We start from the raw sequence: 12,897 nt of genomic DNA, 5'->3' as shown, positions 1-12,897 counted from the left end.
TAACCAGTTAGCAGGCAGGGCAGCCGGCCGGCAATTAGAGCCGCCCGCCCGCTAATCAGGGTGCAGTTCGGTGCAGAACAGCCCATCAGCTCCAGGGGCTAAGTACATGTGGGTAAATGGTTAACCAGTTAGCAGGCAGGGCAGCCGGCCGGTAATTAGAGCCGACCTCCCGGCCATTACGGGTGCAGTTAGGTGCCGACCAGCCCAGCAGCTCCAGGGGCTAAGTACATGTGGGTAAATGATTAACCAGTTAGCAGGCAGGGCAGCCGGCCGGTAATTAGAGCCGACCTCCCGGCCACAGGGCTGCAGTTAGGTGCCGACCAGCCCAGCAGCTCCAGGGGCTAAGTACATGTGGGTAAATGATGAACCAGTTAGCAGGCAGGGCAGCCGGCCGCTAATTACAGCCGCCCGCCCGCTAGTAAGGGTGCAGTTAGGTGCAGGACAGCCCATCAGTTTCCAGGGGCTAAGTACATGTGGGTAAATGGTTAACCAGTTAGCAAGGCAGGGCAGCCGGCCGGCCGGTAATTAGAGCCGGCCGCCTGTCCGCCCGCTAGTAAGGGTGCAGTTAGGTGCAGAACAGCCCATCAGTTTCCAGGGGCTAAGTACATGTGGGTAAATGGTTAACCAGTTAGCAGGCAGGGCAGCCGGCCGGTAATTACAGCCGCCCGCCCGCTAATAAGGGTGCAGTTAGGTGCAGAACAGCCCATCAGTTTCCAGGGGCTAAGTACATGTGGGTAAATGGTTAACCAGTTAGCAAGGCAGGGCAGCCGGCCGGCCGGTAATTAGAGCCGGCCGCCTGTCCGCCCGCCAGTAAGGGTGCAGTGAGTTGCAGAACAGCCCATCAGTTTCCAGGGGCTAAGTACATGTGGGTAAATGGTTAACCAGTTAGCAGGCAGCGCAGCCGGCCGGGAATTACAGCCGGCCGCCTGTCCGCCCGCTAATAAGGGTGCAGTTAGGTGCAGGACAGCCCATCAGTTTCCAGGGGCTAAGTACATGTGGGTCAATGGTGAACCAGTTAGCAGGCAGAGCAGCCGGCCGGCAATTAGAGCCGCCCGCCCGCTAATCAGGGTGCAGTTAGGTGCAGGACAGCCCATCAGTTTCCAGGGGCTAAGTACATGTGGGTAAATGGTTAACCAGTTAGCAGGCAGGGCAGCCGGCCGGCCGGTAATTAGAGCCGGCCGCCTGTCCGCCCACTAATAAGGGTGCAGTTAGGTGCAGAACAGCCCATCAGTTTCCAGGGGCTAAGTACATGTGGGTAAATGGTTAACCAGTTCGCAGGCAGAGCAGCCGGCCGGCAATTAGAGCCGCCCGCCCGCTAATCAGGGTGCAGTTAGGTGCAGAACAGCCCATCAGCTCCAGGGTCTAAGTACATGTGGGTAAATGGTTAACCAGCTAGCAAGGCAGGGCAGCCGGCCGGCCGGTAATTAGAGCCGGCCGCCTGTCCGCCCGCTAATAAGGGTGCAGTTAGGTGCAGAACAGCCCCTCAGTTTCCTGGGCCTAAGTACATGTGGGTCAATGGTTAACCAGTTAGCAGGCAGAGCAGCCGGCCGGCAATTAGAGCCGCCCGCCCACTAATCAGTGTGCAGTTAGGTGCAGAACAGCCCATCAGCTCCAGGGGCTAAGTACATGTGGGTAAATGGTTAACCAGTTAGCAGGCAGGGCAGCCGGCCGGGAAATAGAGCCGGCCGCCTGTCCGCCCGCTACTAAGGGTGCTGTTAGGTGCAGAACAGCCCATCATTTTCCAGGGGCTAAGTACATGTGGGTAAATGGTGAACCAGTTAGCAGGCAGGGCAGCCGGCCGGTAATTACAGCCGCCCGCCCGCTAATAAGGGTGCAGTTAGGTGCAGAACAGCCCATCAGCTTCCAGGGGCTAAGTACATGTGGGTAAATGGTGAACCAGTTAGCAGGCAGGGCAGCCGGCCGGCCGGTAATTAGAGCCGGCCGCCTGTCCGCCCGCTAATAAGGGTGCAGTTAGGTGCAGAACAGCCCCTCAGTTTCCAGGGGCTAAGTACATGTGGGTCAATGGTTAACCAGTTAGCAGGCAGAGCAGCCGGCCGGCAATTAGAGCCGCCCGCCCGCTAATCAGGGTGCAGTTAGGTGCAGGACAGCCCATCAGTTTCCAGGGGCTAAGTACATGTGGGTAAATGGTTAACCAGTTAGCAGGCAGGGCAGCCGGCCGGCCGGTAATTAGAGCCGGCCGCCTGTCCGCCCACTAATAAGGGTGCAGTTAGGTGCAGAACAGCCCATCAGTTTCCAGGGGCTAAGTACATGTGGGTAAATGGTTAACCAGTTCGCAGGCAGAGCAGCCGGCCGGCAATTAGAGCCGCCCGCCCGCTAATCAGGGTGCAGTTAGGTGCAGAACAGCCCATCAGCTCCAGGGTCTAAGTACATGTGGGTAAATGGTTAACCAGCTAGCAAGGCAGGGCAGCCGGCCGGCCGGTAATTAGAGCCGGCCGCCTGTCCGCCCGCTAATAAGGGTGCAGTTAGGTGCAGAACAGCCCCTCAGTTTCCTGGGCCTAAGTACATGTGGGTCAATGGTTAACCAGTTAGCAGGCAGAGCAGCCGGCCGGCAATTAGAGCCGCCCGCCCACTAATCAGTGTGCAGTTAGGTGCAGAACAGCCCATCAGCTCCAGGGGCTAAGTACATGTGGGTAAATGGTTAACCAGTTAGCAGGCAGGGCAGCCGGCCGGGAAATAGAGCCGGCCGCCTGTCCGCCCGCTACTAAGGGTGCTGTTAGGTGCAGAACAGCCCATCATTTTCCAGGGGCTAAGTACATGTGGGTAAATGGTGAACCAGTTAGCAGGCAGGGCAGCCGGCCGGTAATTACAGCCGCCCGCCCGCTAATAAGGGTGCAGTTAGGTGCAGAACAGCCCATCAGCTTCCAGGGGCTAAGTACATGTGGGTAAATGGTGAACCAGTTAGCAGGCAGGGCAGCCGGCCGGCCGGTAATTAGAGCCGGCCGCCTGTCCGCCCGCTAATAAGGGTGCAGTTAGGTGCAGAACAGCCCCTCAGTTTCCAGGGGCTAAGTACATGTGGGTCAATGGTTAACCAGTTAGCAGGCAGAGCAGCCGGCCGGCAATTACAGCCGCCCGCCCGCTAATCAGGGTGCAGTTAGGTGCAGAACAGCCCATCAGTATCCAGGGGCTAAGTACATGTGGGTAAAGGGTTTACCAGTTAGCAGGCAGGGCAGCCGGCCGGCCGGCAATTAGTGCCGACCTCCCGGCAACAAGGGTGCAGTTAGGTCGCCGACCAGCCCAGCAGCTCCATGGGGCTAAGTATATGTGAGTAAATGGTTGACCAGTTAAGCAGGCATGGCAGCCGGCCGGTAAGCGGAGCGTCCCGCCCCGTAATACGGGTGCAGTTAGCTGCAGAACACACCGGCAGGTCCAGGGACGAAGTAGTGGACGGGCAAACGGTTAACCAGTTAACAGGCAGGGCAGCCGTACGGGCAGTAGAGCCGCCCGCCCCGTAATACGGGTGCAGTTCGCGGCAGACCAGCCCCGCAGCTCAAAAGTCTAAGTGGAGAACGGGGAACCGGTTGACCGGTGAGCCGAAGCATGCCAGCAGGCAGGGAAGGTGCAAAAAGGGCCGATAAGACCGAACCGGCACGACTAACAGGCTGCCGGGGGCGGGTTCCCAGCAAACCAGGTGAGGGGGCGTGGCCGGAGGCCGCGCAGCAGAGCCGCCCGCCCGTGAGTACGGTTAGAGGCAGCAGCGGGCTTCCCCAGCAGGGCAGAAGCCGAAGTGCAGGGAGCGAAATGGTTAACCAGCGAGCAGGCAGCATTCCGGCAGGGCTGGAGGGCGAAAAACGGCGTAAAATAACGGACCGGCAGGAGGAAATGGCTGCCGGGGGGCGGACCCAGAGCCCTCACGTGAGGGGGCGGTTCGGGAGGCAGAGCCGCGCATGCGCGGTTGGAAAACGCGTCACGTCGGAGCAGGGTGAAATCATTAACCAGTCGGCCGCTTCGACGTCGGCTGGCCGGGCCGAGGAGGGTCGGACCGGGGAAAGGTTCCCGGTTTCGTGTCCGTCGGGTGGTCCCGAGTGCGGCAGGAAAAAATCCGGAGTCCTGGGAGCCTTTTTTAAAAAAGAACCGGTCCGGGATGGGGTCGGATTTGGAAGCGTTTGCGGGGCCTAGGTGCCTCTTCGTCGGCATGACTACCGGACGGTCACCCGCCGATCGGCATTTGCGATTTGTTGGCTGGGGAGGTTGGCGGGGTACCTGCAGAATAGTAGGAGGTGGCAAATCGAGAATCGGTCGACATCGCCAAGTGCCTTCTCGAGCCTCCAGGTCTGCAGGGACCGACCCAGGCTGCCCCCAAACCGACCGCGAGGCCGTGCCGGGCGGCCATTTTTGGCCATTTTCGGCATTTTTCGCGTCTTTCGGTAGGTCACGGAAAGCGGCGGCCTGAAGCCCGGGCGTGCCCGGGGAAGGCTCCCCTTCGCCCGCGGGACCGGATTTGCCCCGGAAACGTCCCGAAGCCGGCCGGGAAGGCGGTTTCGAGGGCGAAGCACCTCCGATTGCCTTCGCAAGGCCGGGGAAAGTGGCCCCTGGGCCCGGGAGAGCAAAATCCGTGCGAGGACGGAAGCCCATGAGGTCAGATCCGAGGCTCTTACCCGGCGCCCGGTGGGGGTATTCCCGCAAAGAGCAGCGAGTGCGCCCGGCGACGGGTCAAGTTGCAATTTCTGGCATGCCACTCCTGGAGCTGGTTCATGAGTTCCCCTCGGAAGTCCCGATGAGGAAAGGGCAAAATGGCGTTTTGCGGGCTTTGGGGCCTCTTCGTCGGTAGGACTACCGCCCGACCTTACGGTTGGAATTGTCGGCAGGGGAGGTTGGCGGGGTACCTGCAGAATAGTAGGAGGTGGCAAATCGAGAATCGGTCGACCTCGCCAAACGCCTTCTCGAGCCTCCAGGTCTGCAGGGACCGACCCAGGCTGCCGCCAAACCGACCGACAGGCCCTGCCGGCGGCCATTTTTGGCCATTTTCGGCATTTTTCGCCTCTTTCGGCCGGGATGGAAAAGCGGCGGACTGAAGCCCGGGCCTGCCCGGGGAAGCCTCCTAATCGCCCGGGGGACCGGATTTGCCCCGGTGAGAGCCCCCGAAACGTCCCGAAGCCGGCCGGGAAGGCGGCCAAGGGCGAAGCACCTCGCATTGCGTTGGCAGGCCGTGCAAAGTGGCCTCCGGGCCCGCGAGACAATGCAGGGTGCCCTCGGTGTGCCCCTGAGAAATGGTTAACCAAACAAAGGACAGTGCGCCTCGGATTGCATTGGCTGGCCCTGCAAAGGGGCCCCCGGGCCCGCGAGACGTTACAGATTGCCCTCGGTGTGCCCCTGAGAAATGGTTAACCAATTGGACTTAGTCTCTGGCGGAGAGGCAAAGTGTTTTCACGAGAAATGGTTAACCAATTGGACTTAGTCTCTGGCAGAGAGGCAAAGTGTTTTCCTGAGAAATGGTTAACCAATTGGACTTAGTCTCTGAACGGCAGGCAAACTGTGCCCCTGAGAAATGGTTAACCAATTGGACTTAGTCTCTGGCAGAGAGGCAAAGTGTTTTCTCGAGAAATAATTAACCAATGAGGCCAATGGACCTCGGGTTGCATTGGCAGGCCGGGCAATGTGGCTCTTGGGCCCGCGAGAGCAAAATCCGTGCACAGACGGAAGTCCATGAGGTCAGATCCGAGGCCTTTACCCGGCACCCGGTGGGGGTATTCCCGCAGAGAGTAGCGAATCTGCCCGGCGACGGGTCAAGTTGCAATTTCTGGCATGCCACTCCTGGAGCTGGTTCATGAGTTCCCCTCGGAAGTCCCGATGAGGAAAGGGCAAAATGGCGTTTTGCGGGCTTTTAGGGCCTCCTGGACGGTAGGACTACCGCCCGACCTTACGGTTGGAATTGTTGGCAGGGGAGGTTGGCGGGGTACCTGCAGAATAGTAGGAGGTGGCAAATCGAGAATCGGTCGACATCGCCAAAAACCTTCTCGAGCCTCCAGGTCTGCAGGGACCGACCCAGGCTGCCGCCAAACCGACCGACAGGCCCTGCCGGCGGCCATTTTTGGCCATTTTCGGCATTTTTCGCCTCTTTCGGCCGGGATGGAAAAGCGGCGGCCTGAAGCCCGGGCCTGCCCGGGGAGGCCTCATAATCGCCCGGGGGACCGGATTTGCCCCGGTGAGAGCCCCCGAAACGTCCCGAAGCCGGCCGGGAAGGCGGCCAAGGGCGAAGGACCTCGGATTGCATTGGCAGGCCGTGCAAAGTGGCCTCCGGGCCCGCGAGACAATGCAGGGTGCCCTCGGTGTGCCCCTGAGAAATGGTTAACCAAACGAAGGACAGTGCGCCTCGGATTGCATTGGCAGGCCGTGCAAAGGGGCCCCCGGGCCCGCGAGACGTTACAGGTTGCCCTCGGTGTGCCCCTGAGAAATGGTTAACCAATTGGACTTAGTCTCTGGCAGAGAGACAAAGTGTTTTCACGAGAAATGGTTAACCAATTGGACTTAGTCTCTGGCAGAGAGGCAAAGTGTTTTCAAGAGAAATGGTTAACCAATTGGACTTAGTCTCTGGCAGAGAGGCAAAGTGTTTTCACGAGAAATGGTTAACCAATTGGACTTAGTCTCTGGCGGAGAGGCAAAGTGTTTTCAAGAGAAATGATTAACCAATTGGACTTAGTCTCTGGCGGAGAGACAAAGTGTTTTCAAGAGAAATGGTTAACCAATTGGACTTAGTCTCTGGCAGAGAGGCAAAGTGTTTTCAAGAGAAATGGTTAACCAATTGGACTTAGTCTCTGGCAGAGAGGCAAAGTGTTTTCCAGAGAAATGGTTAACCAATTGGACTTAGTCTCTGGCGGAGAGACAAAGTGTTTTCAAGAGAAATGGATAACCAATTGGACTTAGTCTCTGGCAGAGAGGCAAAGTGTTTTCACGAGAAATGGTTAACCAATTGGACTTAGTCTCTGGCAGAGAGGCAAAGTGTTTTCAAGAGAAATGGATAACCAATTGGACTTAGTCTCTGGCGGAGAGACAAAGTGTTTTCAAGAGAAATGGCTAACCAATTGGACTTCGTCTCTGGCAGAGAGGCAAAGTGTTTTCAAGAGAAATGGTTAACCAATTGGACTTGGTCTCTGAACGGCAGGCAAATTGTGGCCTTGAGAAATGATTAACCAATTGGACTTAGTCTCTGGCGGAGAGGCAAAGTGTTTTCACGAGAAATGGTTAAACAATTGGACTTAGTCTCTGGCGGAGAGACAAAGTGTTTTCCAGAGAAATGGATAACCAATTGGACTTAGTCTCTGGGCAGAGAGGCAAAGTGTTTTCACGAGAAATGGTTAACCAATTGGACTTAGTCTCTGGCAGAGAGGCAAAGTGTTTTCAAGAGAAATGGTTAACCAATTGGACTTAGTCTCTGGCAGAGAGGCAAAGTGTTTTCAAGAGAAATGGTTAACCAATTGGACTTAGTCTCTGAACGGCAGGCAAATTGTGGCCTTGAGAAATGATTAACCAATTGGACTTAGTCTCTGGCGGAGAGGCAAAGTGTTTTCTCGAGAAATAATTAACCAATGAGGCCAATGGACCTCGGGTTGCATTGGCAGGCCGGGCAATGAGGCTCTTGGGCCCGCGAGAGCAAAATCCGTGCACAGACGGAAGTCCATGAGGTCAGATCCGAGGCCTTTACCCGGCACCCGGTGGGGGTATTCCCGCAGAGAGTAGCGAATCTGCCCGGCGACGGGTCAAGTTGCAATTTCTGGCATGCCACTCATGGAGCTGGTTAATGAGTTCCCCGCGGAAGTCCCGATGAGGAAAGGGCAAAATGGCGTTTTGCGGGCTTTGGGGCCTCTTCGTCGGTAGGACTACCGCCCGACCTTACGGTTGGAATTGTCGGCAGGGGAGGTTGGCGGGGTACCTGCAGAATAGTAGGAGGTGGCAAATCGAGAATCGGTCGACATCGCCAAAAACCTTCTCGAGCCTCCAGGTCTGCAGGGACCGACCCAGGCTGCCGCCAAACCGACCGACAGGCCCTGCCGGCGGCCATTTTTGGCCATTTTCGGCATTTTTCGCCTCTTTCGGCCGGGATGGAAAAGCGGCGGCCTGAAGCCCGGGCCTGCCCGGGGAGGCCTCCTAATCGCCCGGGGGACCGGATTTGCCCCGGTGAGAGCCCCCGAAACGTCCCGAAGCCGGCCGGGAAGGCGGCCAAGGGCGAAGCACCTCGCATTGCGTTGGCAGGCCGTGCAAAGTGGCCTCCGGGCCCGCGAGACAATGCAGGGTGCCCTCGGTGTGCCCCTGAGAAATGGTTAACCAAACGAAGGACAGTGCGGCTCGGATTGCATTGGCAGGCCGTGCAAAGGGGCCCCCGGGCCCGCGAGACGTTACAGATTGCCCTCGGTGAGCCCCTGAGAAATGGTTAACCAATTGGACTTAGTCTCTGGCAGAGAGGCAAAGTGTTTTCACGAGAAATGGTTAACCAATTGGACTTAGTCTCTGGCAGAGAGGCAAAGTGTTTTCCAGAGAAATGGATAACCAATTGGACTTAGTCTCTGGCAGAGAGGCAAAGTGTTTTCACGAGAAATGGTTAACCAATTGGACTTAGTCTCTGGCAGAGAGGCAAAGTGTTTTCAAGAGAAATGGTTAACCAATTGGACTTAGTCTCTGGCGGAGAGGCAAAGTGTTTTCAAGAGAAATGGTTAACCAATTGGACTTAGTCTCTGAACGGCAGGCAAATTGTGGCCTTGAGAAATGATTAACCAATTGGACTTAGTCTCTGGCGGAGAGGCAAAGTGTTTTCTCGAGAAATAATTAACCAATGAGGCCAATGGACCTCGGGTTGCATTGGCAGGCCGGGCAATGAGGCTCTTGGGCCCGCGAGAGCAAAATCCGTGCACAGACGGAAGTCCATGGGGTCAGATCCGAGGCCTTTACCCGGCACCCGGTGGGGGTATTCCCGCAGAGAGTAGCGAATCTGCCCGGCGACGGGTCAAGTTGCAATTTCTGGCATGCCACTCATGGAGCTGGTTAATGAGTTCCCCGCGGAAGTCCCGATGAGGAAAGGGCAAAATGGCGTTTTGCGGGCTTTGGGGCCTCTTCGTCGGTAGGACTACCGCCCGACCTTACGGTTGGAATTGTCGGCAGGGGAGGTTGGCGGGGTACCTGCAGAATAGTAGGAGGTGGCAAATCGAGAATCGGTCGACATCGCCAAAAACCTTCTCGAGCCTCCAGGTCTGCAGGGACCGACCCAGGCTGCCGCCAAACCGACCGACAGGCCCTGCCGGCGGCCATTTTTGGCCATTTTCGGCATTTTTCGCCTCTTTCGGCCGGGATGGAAAAGCGGCGGCCTGAAGCCCGGGCCTGCCCGGGGAGGCCTCCTAATCGCCCGGGGGACCGGATTTGCCCCGGTGAGAGCCCCCGAAACGTCCCGAAGCCGGCCGGGAAGGCGGCCAAGGGCGAAGCACCTCGCATTGCGTTGGCAGGCCGTGCAAAGTGGCCTCCGGGCCCGCGAGACAATGCAGGGTGCCCTCGGTGTGCCCCTGAGAAATGGTTAACCAAACGAAGGACAGTGCGGCTCGGATTGCATTGGCAGGCCGTGCAAAGGGGCCCCCGGGCCCGCGAGACGTTACAGATTGCCCTCGGTGAGCCCCTGAGAAATGGTTAACCAATTGGACTTAGTCTCTGGCAGAGAGGCAAAGTGTTTTCAAGAGAAATGGTTAACCAATTGGACTTAGTCTCTGGCGGAGAGACAAAGTGTTTTCAAGAGAAATGGTTAACCAATTGGACTTAGTCTCTGGCAGAGAGGCAAAGTGTTTTCAAGAGAAATGGTTAACCAATTGGACTTTTTCTCTGAACGGCAGGCAAATTGTGGCCTTGAGAAATGATTAACCAATTGGACTTAGTCTCTGGCGGAGAGACCAAGTATTTTCACGAGAAATGGTTAACCAATTGGACTTAGTCTCTGGCAGAGAGGCAAAGTGTTTTCACGAGAAATGGTTAACCAATTGGAATTAGTCTCTGGCAGAGAGGCAAAGTGTTTTCACGAGAAATGGTTAACCAATTGGACTTAGTCTCTGGCGGAGAGACAAAGTGTTTTCAAGAGAAATGGATAACCAATTGGACTTAGTCTCTGGCAGAGAGGCAAAGTGTTTTCACGAGAAATGGTTAACCAATTGGACTTAGTCTCTGGCGGAGAGACAAAGTGTTTTCAAGAGAAATGGTTAACCAATTGGACTTAGTCTCTGGCAGAGAGGCAAAGTGTTTTCAAGAGAAATGGTTAACCAATTGGAATTAGTCTCTGGCAGAGAGGCAAAGTGTTTTCACGAGAAATGGTTAACCAATTGGACTTAGTCTCTGGCGGAGAGACAAAGTGTTTTCAAGAGAAATGGATAACCAATTGGACTTAGTCTCTGGCAGAGAGGCAAAGTGTTTTCACGAGAAATGGTTAACCAATTGGACTTAGTCTCTGGCGGAGAGACAAAGTGTTTTCAAGAGAAATGGTTAACCAATTGGACTTAGTCTCTGGCAGAGAGGCAAAGTGTTTTCAAGAGAAATGGTTAACCAATTGGACTTGGTCTCTGAACGGCAGGCAAATTGTGGCCTTGAGAAATGAATAACCAATTGGACTTAGTCTCTGGAGGAGAGACAAAGTGTTTTCACGAGAAATGGTTAACCAATTGGACTTAGTCTCTGGCAGAGAGGCAAAGTGTTTTCAAGAGAAATGGTTAACCAATTGGACTTGGTCTCTGAACGGCAGGCAAATTGTGGCCTTGAGAAATGATTAACCAATTGGACTTAGTCTCTGGCGGAGAGACAAAGTGTTTTCACGAGAAATGGTTAACCAATTGGACTTAGTCTCTGGCAGAGAGACAAAGTGTATTCACGAGAAATGGTTAACCAATTGGACTTAGTCTCTGGCAGAGAGGCAAAGTGTTTTCACGAGAAATGGATAACCAATTGGACTTAGTCTCTGGCAGAGAGGCAAAGCGTTTTCAAGAGAAATGGTTAACCAATTGGACTTAGTCTCTGGCAGAGAGGCAAAGCGTTTTCCTGAGAAATGGTTAACCAATTGGACTTAGTCTGTGAACGGCAGGCAAATTGCGGCCATGAGAAATGGTTAACCAATTGGACTTAGTCTCTGGCAGAGAGTCAAAGTGTTTTCCTGAGAAATGGTTAACCAATTGGACTTAGTCTCTGGCGGAGAGGCAAAGTGTTTCCCGTTGTAATGGTTGGCCAATGCACTTCGGATTGCGTTGGTAGGCCGTGGAAAGTGGCTCTTGGGCCCGCGAGAGCAAAATCCGTGCGCAGACGGAAGTCCATGAGGTCAGATCCGAGGCCTTTACCCGGCACCCGGTGGGGGTATTCCCGCAGAGAGTAGCGGGTGTGCCCGGCGACGGGTCAAGTTGCAATTTCTGGCATACCACTCCTGGAGCTCGTTAATGAGTTCCCCTCGGAAGTCCCGATGAGAAAATGGCAAAATGGCGTTTTGCGGGCTTTGGGGCCTCCTGGACGGTAGGACTACCGCCCGACCTTACGGTTGCAATTGTTGGCAGGGGAGGTTGGCGGGGTACCCGGAGATTTTCGGGGACACGATTTTCAGAACATTTTCAGACAACGGTCACACTTTAAAAATGCCCAGAAAAGTGCGACTTTGAGGGTGGTAAGCGTTTTCAAATAGAATACCTTTCAAAGAGCTCTCGGAAGTCCTATATGAGGATTTAAGATGAATTTGTGCGGGCTTTCCGAACTCCGTTGTCGGTCTGAAATATCGGCCAGGGTCCAGACCGGTGGTAACCCTGGTTTAATAAACATGGCGTGTGGCGAAAAGAACAGACAAAATGACAAAGTGTCAAATATATATATACATGTGTATTTATGAACAAAAAAAATCACAAAGTGTCACCTGGCGGTGTACTTGATGATGAAAAATAAAAATACAAAGTCTGTTCACAGGCACCTTTGGGGCGGGGGTGCCTGAGTCCCCTTGGGTTGCACACTATAGAGTGTTTGACATGGACAGAGTCAACACTGTGTGCGTGCCCAGAACCCTTTTGAACGCAGGCGACGCACGCCGGTCGGCATTTCCTCTCCGTGCGAGCGCCAACAGGTTGCTTCCGTTGTTTTACAAATAAGAAAATTGTATTTATGAGCAGCAAAAAAAAAAATCACAAAGTTTCACCTGGCGGTGTACTTGATGATGAGAAATAAAAATACAAAGCCTGTTCGCAGGCACCTAGGGGGCGGGCGGGGTGCCTGAGTCCCCTTGGGTTGCACACTGTAGTGTTTGACATGGGCAGAGTCAGCACTGTGTGCGTGCCCAGAACCGATGTGAAAGCAGGCGACGCACGCCAGTCGGCATTTCCTAGCCGTGCGAGCGCCAACATGTTGCTTCCGATGTTTTACAAATAAGAAAACTGTATTTATGAGCAAAAAAAATCACAAAGTGTCACCTGGCGGTGTACTTGATGATGAATAATAAAAATACAAAGCCTGTTCACAGGCACCTAGGGGGCGGGCGGGGTGCCTGAGTCCCCTTGGGTTGCACACTGTAGTGTTTGACATGGGCAGAGTCAGCACTGTGTGCGTGCCCAGAACCGTTTTGAACGCAGGCGACGCACGCCAGTCGGCATTTCCTAGTCGTGCGAGCGCCAACATGTTGCTTCCGTTGATTTACAAATAAGAGAACTGTATTTATGAGCAATAAAAATCACAAAGTGTCACCTGGCGGTGTACTTGATGATGAAAAATAAAAATACAAAGCCTGTTCACAGGCACCTAGGGGGCGGGCGGGGTGCCTGAGTCCCCTTGGGTTGCACACTGCAGTGTTTGACATGGGCAGAGTCAACACCGTGTGCGTGCCCAGAACCGTTTTGAACGCAGGCGACGCACGCCAGTCGGCATTTCCTAGCCGTGCGAGCGCCAACAGGTTGC

The sequence above is a fragment of the Cetorhinus maximus genome, unplaced genomic scaffold, assembly GCF_964194155.1.
Source record: "Cetorhinus maximus unplaced genomic scaffold, sCetMax3.hap1.1 HAP1_SCAFFOLD_2565, whole genome shotgun sequence".
Taxonomy (NCBI): domain Eukaryota; kingdom Metazoa; phylum Chordata; class Chondrichthyes; order Lamniformes; family Cetorhinidae; genus Cetorhinus; species Cetorhinus maximus.
The sequence above is the reverse complement of the archived record's forward strand: the minus strand, read 5'-3'. Positions refer to the sequence as shown.